The sequence below is a fragment of the Podarcis gaigeae genome (assembly GCF_964106915.1).
Source record: "Podarcis gaigeae genome assembly, chromosome: 5".
Lineage (NCBI taxonomy): Eukaryota > Metazoa > Chordata > Lepidosauria > Squamata > Lacertidae > Podarcis > Podarcis gaigeae.
In genome coordinates this window covers 21,877,482-21,891,146 of record NC_139681.1, presented here as the reverse complement: position 1 = coordinate 21,891,146, position 13,665 = coordinate 21,877,482, and the positions used below count along the sequence as shown (strand labels likewise).

Sequence of the window (13,665 nt, the reverse complement as noted above, 5' to 3'; positions counted from 1 at the left end):
ACAATAAAGGGGACAATGGGAAACTTTTAAAATTGCCACAGAATTGAATGAAAAAGAACAAAAATAAGTAAGTACTGCAACACTGCTTCTACCTGAGATACAAGAAATGGAAGATCCCTCCTAATTATTAGAAATAAAACAAAATGCATTTTGAACCAACAAAGAATGTGATGTATTAGCAAGCATGATAGAAGCAAGAATCTACAGAGACACCAAACATTTTGTTGCCAAATGATCCAAAATGGCTGGTACTTGTGAACATGGCATTTTGAAAGAAGAATTGAACAGAGACAGGCGGTAAAAATAATAGATTCCAGGACAGAACACATCAAAATCCTGTATTAAATGCTACAAGGAGCCATAGATATGCACAAAGTTCTTCAATAAGTTCAATGACAAATACAAATGAAAACCCATCAGAATGTAAGAATATGCATTACATCCACAAAAATAAATGTAAGAAATAGACAAATACCATTGCATAAGAACATTGAGGAGACCAGCAGATTGTGAAAGGAAAGTTGAGATAATGACCCCGGCAATCTGCAGCTTTGGCACTGTGTGTAGAAGTTATGAAAGAAAAATCATGCTGAATTTCACAAACACACTATAGCAAAGGAAATCCATATAGCACATCAGAGTGAGATAAACACCAATGGCTTATGCAGAAGTTCAGACATATCCTCTGCAGCAAGGATGAGGAAACCTGTGACTCTCTAAATGTTGTTGGAGGATGATGAAGAGGATTAGAATTTATATGCCACTTTTTGTATATTATTGAACATTCCCACAATAAACTTCAAATCACACAATTACATTGTTTCATAAACTGACTGCCCACCCTCGCCTACAAAGTGTTTTTACTCAAACCTTTCCTATTATGTTATACCTTTATCCAGCACTATTTTTCTAGAACGGGAGGTGCTGGAACTCACCATGAACATTCTCTTAGAATGGCAGTGGTGCCCGCTTGTGAGGTGCCAGAACTGAGTTCCTGTGAGTTCTTGCTGAAAAAAGACCTTTATCTATTGCAAAAGGTTTCTCTGTTACAATTATTTTATTATTTTTCTTCTGCTGCTTTTATCTCGAATCCTACCTGGGATTTCATTTGACTGTAATATTTTATTTTATTTTTTAATAGTCCATGAGAGACAACCACTTTTCATTTAAAGAAGACAGACTACAACCCCCATCAAAACTACTCAGGATAACTGTGGTCAGAAGAAGAAGAAGAAGAGTTTGGATATGATATCCCGCTTTATCGCTACCCGAAGGAGTCTCAAAGTGGCTAACATTCTCCTTTCCCTTCCTCCCCCACAACAAACACTCTGTGAGGTGAGTGGGGCTGAGAGACTTCAGAGAAGTGTGACTGGCCCAAGGTCACCCAGCAGCTGCATGTGGAGGAGCTGAGACACGAACCCGGTTCCCCAGATTACAAGACTACCGCTCTTAACCACTACATCACACTGGCTCCCATAGTTCCATGTTTTGTGCAACATGACCCAGACTGAAGTGCCAAAGCAAATGTGAGAGAGGAGGGAGCATGTGGGGCTGACATTCATTCCAGGCTTAAGGCTTTAATAAGCCAGGAACGCCAGGCTGGAACTGTCTCATTGTAACAAAACACATTTTCTTGAACAGGGTACTATTATAACCAGACATAAATCACACAGAGATGCACTACATATGCATGCGTGCATAAATGAAACACACCCAGGCCTCTTGCAATCTCCCGCCACAGACACACTCACTTGTTAGCGCTGCATTTTGTTAGTAAGGGAAAAAAGAAAAGAAAAAAAGACCACAGATACAGATGGTTGTAGAAAACGCAATGACAAATCAGAAACAATAGAACATGTAATCACCAGCTTCTCTGTCCTATCCAATACAAAACATTTTGCCAAAGGCAATCAGTCTGCAAAAATGTTTCGCTAAGAGCTGGGTAGGCTGCATCAACTAATCATTTGAGAACTGCTGCCTTTCTACAAATCAAGTCAGTCCCTACCCAGTTCTTGGGAAGAGCAATTACACCTTATACTTGGGATAATTTTGCTGTAAACTGATAAAAACAATATGATACAATAGACCAGATGCAATACTATGGAATTAAGAGAACAAAACTGTTGTTAAAGATAGTGAAATCTCTCACAAATCTCTCTGAAGCAACTAATAATTTAATTTTTTAAAAAATGAATGTAGCCATGGGAGTAGAACGATCATAGAAAGATAAGAAAATGATCATATTCCCTTTCAGTAATCAGCTATGGGAGTTAACCTGAAATGAAGAATGGAAGCTGAGGAAGTTACCATGGAAAAAAGTCACACAAGAAACACTTGAGAAATTTGTTCTTTGCATATTCTGGTCAAGGCTGATCTGACCTGCACCTCCTGGAACAAAGTGCAGATTGGAAGGCAAAAGTTCATCAGATGTTCTGCTTCTCTAATTTTTGGGTTGCAGTTCTTGGCTTAAAAAACATACCAAACTTTGTATAAAAATATGTACTTTAGGACACATACATGGAGGAAACAGTAGAAATGCACATTTGAGGGAACATAATTTTAGAAATGACTGTTTTGTGAAAAAATACATGTTTAATATGATTTTTTTTAAAAAATGGGGGGAGGGAATGGCAAATTAATGTGGAAGCTGGATGAGACATGGGCCCATGTGAAACAAATATGGGTCAGAAAAACAACGCAAATCAGCTGCCTTTCTTCCAACTTGTTATATCAGAAAATCCCTAAGTTACAGGAGATTTCATACAGAAAGACCCTTGGGGTGCAAATTCTCTACCTGAATGAGCACTCGCAGAACTATGACAAATACCTTTAATCAGTGCTTTTTTTCTAAAAAAGAAATGTTTTGAGATGCTCCCATTTTCCTAATATTTAAATACTGCCCCTCAATGAGGCCAAACTTAGATTCACAAACTGCTTAGGGGTATGTGTGCCCCTGTATCCCCCCAGAAAAAAGCACTGCCTTTGATAATTAGCAACAGGTTAATCTTAGAACATGGTAAATCATAAGCTCCTCCAGGAAAGATTATGCCCTATCAAATGTAAGCAACATGGCTGATGGTTTTTTTAAAAAAGGATACTAAAAGCAGCACCTTCACAGTCACACATTTGTTCTCAGGGGTTAATCAGAGTTGTTGCAGCAAACTGATCAGTCAAGCATCTCATGCCCCAGTCTCCACCATCTCAAAACAGCCCTGCCATCACTAGTGCCAAAGGTAGGAGTCAGTTAAGTCTCCTGGCTTCTAGAATACTGCTGGTCCTGTTGCTATTGGTGATGCTGTCAACAGAGAGCTAAGCAGAAAGGTAACAGAACTTAATGCAGAGTCTGTTGGAAAGAAGAACAGGGTGTCCAGAGGGAATGATGTTGTGGCTTGGTAGAGAAATAAAGATTGGTGGAGATGGCAGTTGAAACAGGCTTTGGAAAATGGTACCATTTATCTAGGCATGCGGGTGGCGCTGTGGTCTAAACCACAGAGCCTAGGGCTTGCCAATCAGAAGGTCAGCAGTTCAAATACCCACAACAGGGTGAGCTCCCGTTGCTCGGTCCCAGCTCCTGCCAACCTAGCAGTTCAAAAGCATGTAAAAGTGCAAGTAGATAAATAGGTACCGCTCTGGAAGGAAGGTAAATGGTGTTTCCGTGTGCTGCTCTGGTTTGCCAGAAGCGGCTTAGTCATGCTGGTCACATGACCCGGAAACTGTACGCTGGCTCCCTCGGCCAGTAAAGTGAGATGAGCGCCGCAACCCCAGAGTCTTCCACGACTGGACCTAACGGTCAGGGGTCCCTTTACCTTTACCCAGTTACAGATAGGTAGCCGTGTTGGTCTGCCATAGTCAAAACAAAAAAAATTCCTTCCAGTAGCACCTTAAAGACCAACTAAGTCAGTTCTTGGTACCTTTACCCGTTTATCTAGTAGCCTATAGTGGGATATGGTGTGTAGGATAGCCTGAAGGACCCAGTATTCGCCTAGTCTTCCATCGTATGAGATTACCATACCTTCCAACATTTCTCCTATAAAAATAGGGATGTCCTATTCCACAACAACAACAACAACAACAACATTTTTATTATTTATACCCCGCCCATCGGACTGGATTGCCCCTGTCACTCTGGACAACTTTCACCATATATAAAAACATAACAAAACATTAAACATTGGGGGGGAAAAAACCTTCCCTATACAGGGCTGACTTCAGATGTCTTCTAAAAGTTCTATCATTACTTATTTCCTTGGCTTGGGGGGTCGCATAACTCCATACCCTCCAACATTTCTTCACTGAAAATAGGGATGTCCTACCATACCCTTCAACATTTATCTGACGTCCTAAGAAAAACCGGGATGGCTTCTGTAAATCCAGGACTGTCCCTGGAAAATAGGGACAACTTGGAAGGTCTGAATTTCTCTTTGTTCAGCTTAGCCACATAGAGCAGAAAAGGAAGAAATGAGATTACAGTACAGCACATTAAATAAAAACTATATAAAAAAAATCCCCACAATGCATGCATGAGGGAAATGAACCAAACAAAAACAACTACCAGACCTTTAGAAGACATCTGAAGGCAGCCCTGTTTAGGGAAGCATTTAATGTTTGACAGACTATTGTATTTTAATATTTTGTTGGAAGCCGCCCAGAGTGGCTGGGGACAGGGTATAAATAATAAATTATTATTATATTATAATTAAATTGACTGGAATTACCAGTGTGAGTTTGTAGGGCAGTTTCAAAGTATGGTAGTTTGGTCATTTCCTCAAGAAAAAAAAGAGTTTTACAGCTTGTCTGAGTGAGGGCTGGGGGACAGACAATGCGATTCCTGAATTGCAAACCTTCAAACCAGCCTTGCCTTTCAAATTCAGTGACAGCCATTCTAATGTGTCATATTTTATTGACAGAGCTATGTCACATTGCTGAAGGGGAATTATGATAATTCTGCATTTTGAGTAAGCTGCTTGAAATGTTATTGCTTTAATATTTAGTTTTCATACCAATGTACATAATAAAATGACCAGAGGGGGTAGCTGTGTTTGCTGCAACAGGTGACTACTAAAACACATTATATAAGAAACAGCAAAAAAAAAAAAAAAGTATTGTGGCACCTTAAAAGATCAACAAATTTATTACAGCACAAGCTTTCCCGAACTACAGTCCACTTCATAACCTTTTTATGCATCTGATGAAATAGACTGTAGTTCATGAGAGCTTAAGTCATAATCAATTTCTTAGTCTTTCAGGTGCAACAAGACTTTTTGTTGTTTGTAATACAGTAAATTTTAGTCAAAACCTTGTCATTATAAACTCTAACTGCCCCGATTTTTCAGGCCTGCCGTGGAAAAAGTAAAATCAAGCGCTGAATACAATTACACAAATATCCTCAGAACAGGTAAACCTGAGGGGGCGATAGCAAACGTGTGACTCACCAGACTCCCACAATATCATGCCTATTCCCTGGCAATGACGGCTACAAAGAAAGGATACTTCTTCACTACCATTGCATCTTTAGAAGGTCCAGCCAGCAGAGCAGGGCCTATTCCAGCTGGGGCTGGCCAAAGGGGTGGTGGTGGTATGAGAGCTCTCAGAAGCATGCCATGACATGTTCTCAAGACATTCAGAGAATAAAACCAGTTTCGTCCACCTTGCCTTGGATGCCGCCAATTTTATTTCAGTTAATGAGTGTGTCTGGAGCACCATCTGGTCCTGTCTTGCAGGACAAGTTTTGGGTATCACAGCTTGAATGTGTGGACGAAACGCCTGGAGGGGAATGACCGATCGAATGTTTGCTCAGCCCTTCATGGCTGATAGCATCTAGCTCAGTGGGCTGGACCTTCTGGGAGCAAAGGTGATTAATGCCTCTTTGCCAGCTGCCTGGAAAGAGGTAAAAATGATGAGCCAGTATCTGGAAGTCAGCAATAGGCTGGATGAAGCCCAATCAATAGCCTGCTTCTGATTTTCTCTTTGCCCAGGCAGGCACATTATGTGACCCATGAGAGCAGCAAAAGAACCAGACTGTACAATGGCGATGGGATAAAACCAGGCCAAATCTTTATTGACAGCAGTGGGCAGGGCAAGTGTTGGCACGGCACTGGGTCCCAGGATCAGTTCATCATTCCACAAACCCCATGTTGATGGAATGGATCTGCTGGTTTTGGATCGCTCCAAACCTGTATGGCAGGAGTCAGCCAGTGTTGAACCTTGCAGTGATGCAAGCCAAGCAAGCAAGGTGTCACTGGGGGACCAGGGGGCAGATTCCAACCCTCATGACCCTCATGCTTAGGTTTTGCTGTGGTCAATGCTCCCCTCAGGCCCCTTATGCTGTGGTCAATGCTCCCCTCAGGCCCCTTATGTCCCCCCCATACTATGTTGATCCTGACCAATGCCATTTCCACCCTCATACAAACAATGTTCTTCCGCCTAACAAAGGTAAACCATAATTTCACTGAGGGAAAGGCTGGGTGTGGGGCAACCCAACCAAGTGCTAATCAGGGAGAGAGAGAGAGAGAGAGAGAGAGAGAGAGAGAGAGAGAGAATCCTTTCTGACCCTGTCAACCAGTGACCCAAAATTGCTCAGTGAAGGCTCTAACCCAAGGGTGGGCAGGCAGAAAGCTCTCAAAGCAAAATGGCTGTGAGCTCCAGGGGAAGTAGCCTTATACAGTGGTACCTTGAGTTACAAACACCTTAGGTTACAAACGATTCAGGTTACAAACTCCGCTAACTTGGAAGAGTTACCTACCTCGTGTTGAGAATTCTGCCCCAGGATGAGAACGAAAATTGTGTGCCGGTGGCACAGCGGCAGCAAGAGGCCCCATTAGCGAAAGCACGCCTCTAGTTAAGAACAGTTAAGAACGGAGCTCCAGAACGAATTAAGTTTGTAACTAGAGGTACCACTGTATAGGCTTTCCTCTCCCCTCTTCAGCAAGCGCTCATGAGGCAGTTTTTTCCCATGAGCCAATCACACAGCGAAGACACTGGGCAAAACCATGCCCAGTATTTTGCTGCAATCTATGGGCACAGTGCCACTGGGCAAAGGTGTCCCATGCTTATTGGGCACAGAACGGGGCTTCCCTCACCAACCCTCTTTAGTGGCAGAATGTGCTTTAACATGTTAGGCTACAAGAGGAATCTCAAATGATGCTGCCTTGTGACATTATGGTGCTTGTGAAAAAGCTTATATTATGCTAAAGTTTTTGCTGCTGTTTTATGGAATCTGCTTTATAAGTTTTAAATGGCTTTAAGTGTAAGGTATTGTTCTTTTGGCTGGTTTTGTTATGTGTCATACTCAAAGAATTTTGTATGTCACCTGGAGACTCCTTTTGTGGCAAGCAACTAAAAATTTGAAAAATAACAACACTTTCCACCTACCACCTTGAAAGCCTTTCCAATTAATACAAAGCAAAGCAAAAACCTATGTAAAAATATTTTTACATAGCGTGTGCGTGCGTGCACACACACTTCAAAAATTATGAAACTGATATCACGATATGGACTTGAAACCGGTTGTGGACAATTTATTGCCCATCCCCAGCACACATCATGATTCGCAAAATATAGCCAGGTAAAAAATTATGAAACTGATAGCACAATATGAACTTGAAACCGGTCCCAAATTAAAGACTTAAATGAAAAATTGCTGTTTATGGATACTGCAATATTTTCATGAATGCACTCATGACTGATAATCTTAATCATCCTCTCTCTACATTTATGCTTTATAGAAAACACTGCATTAAAAATGGAGCCCCACCCCTCTTTCTTTTTTTGCTAACAATTCTAGTATTTCATCCCATTTAATTTCTCGTCTCATACATATATGTGCTGAATGTTTACATCTTCCACAACAGTGCACAAAACAGACATCTTAGGAAATTAGGTACAAGCGCATTTGCATCTCAAAACAGGTCAAGCTAAATCAATTCCACATAAATTATGTTTGTTAGACACAGGGATGCTACGGGCCTAGGGGCACAATCTGTGAAATTAGGCACGCTTCAACACCCTTCCAAAATGGCAAGGTAACTCTGCATGATTGCAGACAGAAAAGAAAGTGCTGGTATGGAAACTTAAATTGTGCTCCATTCTTCTTACTGAAAAAAGCGCCAAATATACTAATGCCCCAAAATACTATGTATAATACATTAACTCCTCATGTCTGAACATGTAACGAATTGAAAGGGATGTTTTTTTAGATGGTCAGCCCCTCAAGACCAGGACTTTACAAATGCTAATAGCTGTATCCTATGAAGTCATTGAACAAGTAGAGAAACATCCACTTACACAATGGAATTTAACCCTTCTAGGCCCCCCCCCAAGCTGTATGGAGGTTCCTCCAACCCTCAGGATCTGATATGAGGTGAAGGGGGCACACAGAGGGAGAAGAGGCATGGGAAATTCTGTCTCATGAGCAGAAGTTGTTCCACTTGTACAATGGTTGTCAGATTCAACCCTATGTGCCTACATGGTGATGTGACAGAAAGGAAGGCGGGTGGAAAGTCTCTCTTCTATTTCCCTCACACACTTTTGCTGCTGTTCATATCACCAACTTAATGGAAGGAATGGGAAAGAATAGTGTATGGGGGGGGGCTGGGACTGGGAGGGGTTGGCTGTCTTTTGAGAACTGGAGGCGGCAGAAGCAGGCTACCCTGTTGATTTAAAGCTGTGCATTTGGGAGAGCTTCTCTTCACCCTTCCTTGTGTTTCTTGAGAAGCCGCCCATGCTACATAACAATCAGCTTTTTAAAACTAATTTAATAAGAAATTTCTGACATAATAAACAGGTCTGCTGGTTTAAAGAATCAAAAGAGAAAAGCACTGGGCATGCCTAGAGTGGCTCATTGAATAACCACCACAGTGGTTGCCATTTGACTTTAGCATCTGTAATTCTGTGGCGATGGTGGGACTGGCTTTACTTAAGCAGCAGCACGTGGGAGACCAAATGCCTATTTTGCAACACACGTCTGCTCTTGGAGAAGGGAAGTGAGGTTTACCTGGCAACGCCGTTTCTCTTGGCAGGTTGGAAGACAGGTCTCTTAACATCCCCTTGCTATCTCTGGGTTAGGGGAAGGTTGATGCACCTGAAAGAAACCACACAAGTGAAACATGCTGAATTGGCATGCTTAATCTACGTGTTTATGGTCTAAAATCTAGACTGTTTGATCTTGTAGGATGCTCTGCAAGGGGCTTCACAGGACCCAACCATCAGCTATTGGGCAGGTGTTGCAATGCCCACTGGAAAGCACTTTAAACAGTCAGTTGGTTGGTGGTGCCTGCAAACTCCATTTGAGCTGAGCCAGGTTTTCGGGCAGCTGGGCATGGCTTAGCTGAAATGGCCTTGCAGGCCTAATGGCGATGCCTAGCCAGCCTACTTAGGCCAACAGCCAGAAGTTCCCAACTCCAGACCTAAAAATTCATGAAATGAATATTTTCCAAATATCTCTCTCTTGTGGCCTGATATATAGCAAACTATTTCCCCCCCAAGATTCATATAAGTGACAATTAAATTAAGTCATATTACAGACATCAGGTCAGAAGACAGCAGAAAACAGCAACACTATTTTTAAAGAATCAATCTGTTCAAATATATACATATAAACAGCTTGATGAAAAACAGTTACCATCGAGTTGCTGAGTAAAAATTGATCAATAATTTTGGAATGACTGACAAATCATATTAGAAAACTTGCCTTCAGAAACGACAAAAATATTTGCAGTGCAGAAGGGTAGGAGTCTCAATTTGTTGATGAAAAACTGAAGGATCCTTCAGGAGAGGCACGATAACGACACAAGCTGATAATGAAAGGGTCACCCATGCAAGTTGCTTAATTAACTCTTTTTATGAAATGAAATGCTTGCAGTCAACTGTGAATTCTATTCCCACAGCTGCGAAAAAGCTGTCAGAGCACATGATGTTTCTATCACCAAGGCAAAAAATAATAATATATTTTTTAAAAAGTGGGTGGCGTAGAACTGCTAAATGTAAACAGACACCATGATTTCTTATGGAGTTTCACTTCTGGTGGATTGTCCACTGAAAACCAATGGAGCAAATTGTACAAAATGGTTGCCAGATAAACAACAATGATCATGCCACCACAATATCCCAGATTCTTGACATGTAATGTCCCTTCAGTACTACAATAGCTAGATGGCCACATCCTTGCACTATATCCTCATCTATTTGTTACCTCCCTGGAAAGAACCCTGATGTTGGGAAAGATTGAGGGCACAAGGAGAAGGGGATGACAGAGGATGAGATGGTTGGACAGTGTTCTCAAAGCTACTAACATGAGTTTTACCAAACTGCGAGAGGCAATGGAAGACAGGAGTGCCTGGAGTGCTCTGGTCCATGGGGTCATGAAGAGTCGGACACGACAAAACGACTAAACAACAACAACAGCTATTAGTTCACTTGTCCCTGCCATAAAGAGGAGAGAACAAACTTCTGACTCCCCTTGTCTCCCTGTTTCTGTCTCTGTTTGTTTGTTTGTTCCATCCCTTCTCCCGATTCCTCACTCTTGTGTATGGCTGGTGCCATTTTGGGCTGACACACAACAGCACTCACAACCTCAACACTCAAAATAGAAGGAATAATGATGGGAAGTCTGAAATAGGCGACTGTGTGTCAACCATATGAATTATCAACCAGGTATGAATTATCAACTACTTACATTTATATTCCCAGTCAAATATATTTGCAGTTATAAAAACAAAACAAAAAAAAGCTTTTGAAGTGGCTTGCAAAACAAGAGGGAAAGAAAACCCCACGAAATTACAATCAAACGCAAGCTGAAACAAGAACATCAACACAAAAGCCACATGGACAAGGACAAGTCACGTAGATCTTTTCTGTACAATGGGCGCCCTGCAAATTAAGCTATGAGCTGATTGGGGGAAGCTCCACATGATTAGTCCACCCATGTGGGTACCATGTTTACACACAACTACAGGGCAGCCAAGTGAGACACCAACAGAAAGCAACTCTAATGCAGCACTCTCATTCATGTGTGTGTGTGTGTGTGTGTGTGAGAGAGAGAGAGAGAGAGAGAGAGAGAGAGACAGACAGACAGACAGACAGACAGACAGACAGACAGACAGAACAAATGAATGAATGAACAAACAAATTATACACACAGCGGTATAGTAGAGCAGAAAGGGGGAGACAGAAACAAGATCACATCATCTGCTGGTGCATCACCAGCAATTACATCATCTGACATACCTCTGTGGTCCAACAAGTGAATGAGGTGAAAACAAGGCTTTCAAGTTTTACAATCATTTGTGACATATTAAAATGTAGGGAGTTGCAGAAAATGAAATCAAGCAGCAGTTGGATAGTTATTTCCTTTGATGGGGTTCGGCTTCATGCTTGCAGCTTGAATAGCTACACGTGTGTGCAAGATGGTTTGCATTTCTAATTAAAACCTAAACTTTGCATTTCAACAGAGTGCTAAAGCCCAATGTGATTTTAAAGTTGAACCCATGCAGTCAGAATCAAGCGGTCTAGACTGCTCTGCCTGCTTTCTTTTAGCAAATGTTTTGTGCCACTGGGGAAATGGCAATTCTGTATTGATTTGTTTTGGATGTTTGTATGTGATGCCAATAAAAGGTTTGATGATGGTGGTGGTGATTGTGGTCATACCACACAGCTCATTAGAGACATGAACCTAGGTCCCTATAGCTAAATGCCAACGCTTTAACCCCTACAACATCCTTTACCTGCATACCCTAATCAGCTGGGTATGATAGCTTCATTTTTTAGCTTTCCTTGGGGCAAGGGTGGCTGTCATTGTGAACTTCTCTGCTTCAAAATTTACCACCGCTCCATTATGAGAGAGAAAGAGAAAGAGGCCTTAGGAGCACAAGACATTGAACTTGTTCTAACAACCCAGTTTGCAACACAATTTGAGTTATTCTGTAATGCAGCAGTGCTACTGTCAAACTGAGCCCCCCCTCCCTCAAGCAAAGACATAACAAATCACTGAAGCTTTCAGAAATCCTGTAGAGTCTCATCAGCTGGTTTTCTGATTAAATACTTCTTTCTTGATATTGTCAGACTGTTGCAGAACCGTTTGACAATTCTCTCGTGAGCCACAAGAAACAAGATGTTTTGAACAAAACCTGTGGATGTTTTCTTCCTGTGGTGCTTTTGAAAGCTCGTCTTTGACAGATTTTGCTCCCAAAAGATTGATGTCATAATGGAAGTTACACAAAAAGAGATGAGGAGAAAGAATACAATGGCTATGCTATCCTTTTAAAAAATACACAACAGAAAATATTGTTATTTTACCCTGGAACCTCCCTCCTCCAAACACCATCTCTAATAGATAAATGAAGTTCAGCATACACAGGATAGTCTCTTAATTTGACTGGTTTTCAGAGGAGAAAATGCTAAATCAGTACACCCACTGAAGCAGTTTTGAAACCTGACTTCAATATTTAAAGCTATAGTGGTACCTCGGGTTACAAACTTAATTCGTTCTGGAGGTCCATTCTTAACCTGAAATCAGTCTTAACCTGAGACGTGCTTTTGCTAATGGAGTCTCCCACTGCCACCGTACTGCCAGCACGCGATTTTCGTTCTCATCCTGGGGCAAACTTTGCAACCTGAGGTAACTACTTCCAGGTTAGCGGAGTTCGAACCCGAAGCGTTTGTAACCCGAGGTACCACTGCACAATTATACACCCATACAGCTTTGTAACCTATGGGAAGACTGATACTGCTACCCAACTTGCTATTTCTTATTTCAAGGCAACTCATGAAAATGCATTATAAACATCTATACATTCCTAGACCTTTTCTGAAAACCAGGTGAACTCTTCTTACCTGGTCATAAATCTATATTGAGAACCTTAATGCACCTGCATTTTTCTAATAATTGTTGAATTACGTTCACAATGCAACTCTCACGCTCTGCCTCGAGTGGGAATATTTATCCTAAGGATTATTTATTTATTTAAAATAATCATCCTTCCGTCCTTCGCCTTAGCCCCAAGAGTTAATAAACTCTGGTTTGTTTTTTGTAAGAGGAAAGGGAAGCTTGTACAGTGGTACCTTGGTTCTCACACTTAATCTGTTCTGAAGTCTGTTCCAAAACCAAAGCGTTGCAAAATAGATTAATACGTTCCAGACTTTTAAAAACAACCCTTAAAACAGCAATTTAACATGAATTTTAGTATCTAACGAGACCATCGATCCATAAAATGAAAGCAATAAACTGCAGTCACACAATCAAACAATCAGTGGCTGAACTGGGTTCCACACAGACACAAAAAGAAAAAAAGGGAGCCACAAAAATGCAAAATTAATAGCAAAAACAGACAGACTTCAGCGTAACACTCCAAACGGAAGCATGGAAAACCAGAGTGTGGCACTCAAATCGGAAATGTAACACTCCAAACAGAAGTGTGGCACTCAAATCAGAAATGTAACACTCAAAATGGAGCTTGTTCGGCTTCTGAAAAAAAGTTTGCAAACCGGAACACTTACTTCCAGGTTTTCAGTGTTTGGGTTCCAAGTTGTTTGAGTACTAAGGCGTTTGAGAACCAAGGTACCACTATATTCAAAGTAAGGGCTTGTCCCATGCCTAGAAAGCATGAGTCTGATAGCTTTACTGTTTGTCCCGTATTTTCTAGGCACAGGGTCCGAGAGGTTTTCCATTTA

General features: G+C 41.4%; 1 long non-coding RNA gene across 4 annotated transcripts in view; it reads right to left on the bottom strand.

Moving 5' to 3' along the window:
- LOC310845444 overlaps positions 1-13,665 on the bottom strand; it is a 121,739-nt gene that overhangs the window by 9,326 nt on the left and 98,748 nt on the right. For all 4 annotated transcript variants that reach the window (XR_014564738.1, XR_014564739.1, XR_014564740.1 and 1 more), the window contains exon 2: positions 8,993-9,079. This is a non-coding gene — a long non-coding RNA (uncharacterized lncRNA). The remainder of the gene's footprint in view (positions 1-8,992; positions 9,080-13,665) is intronic.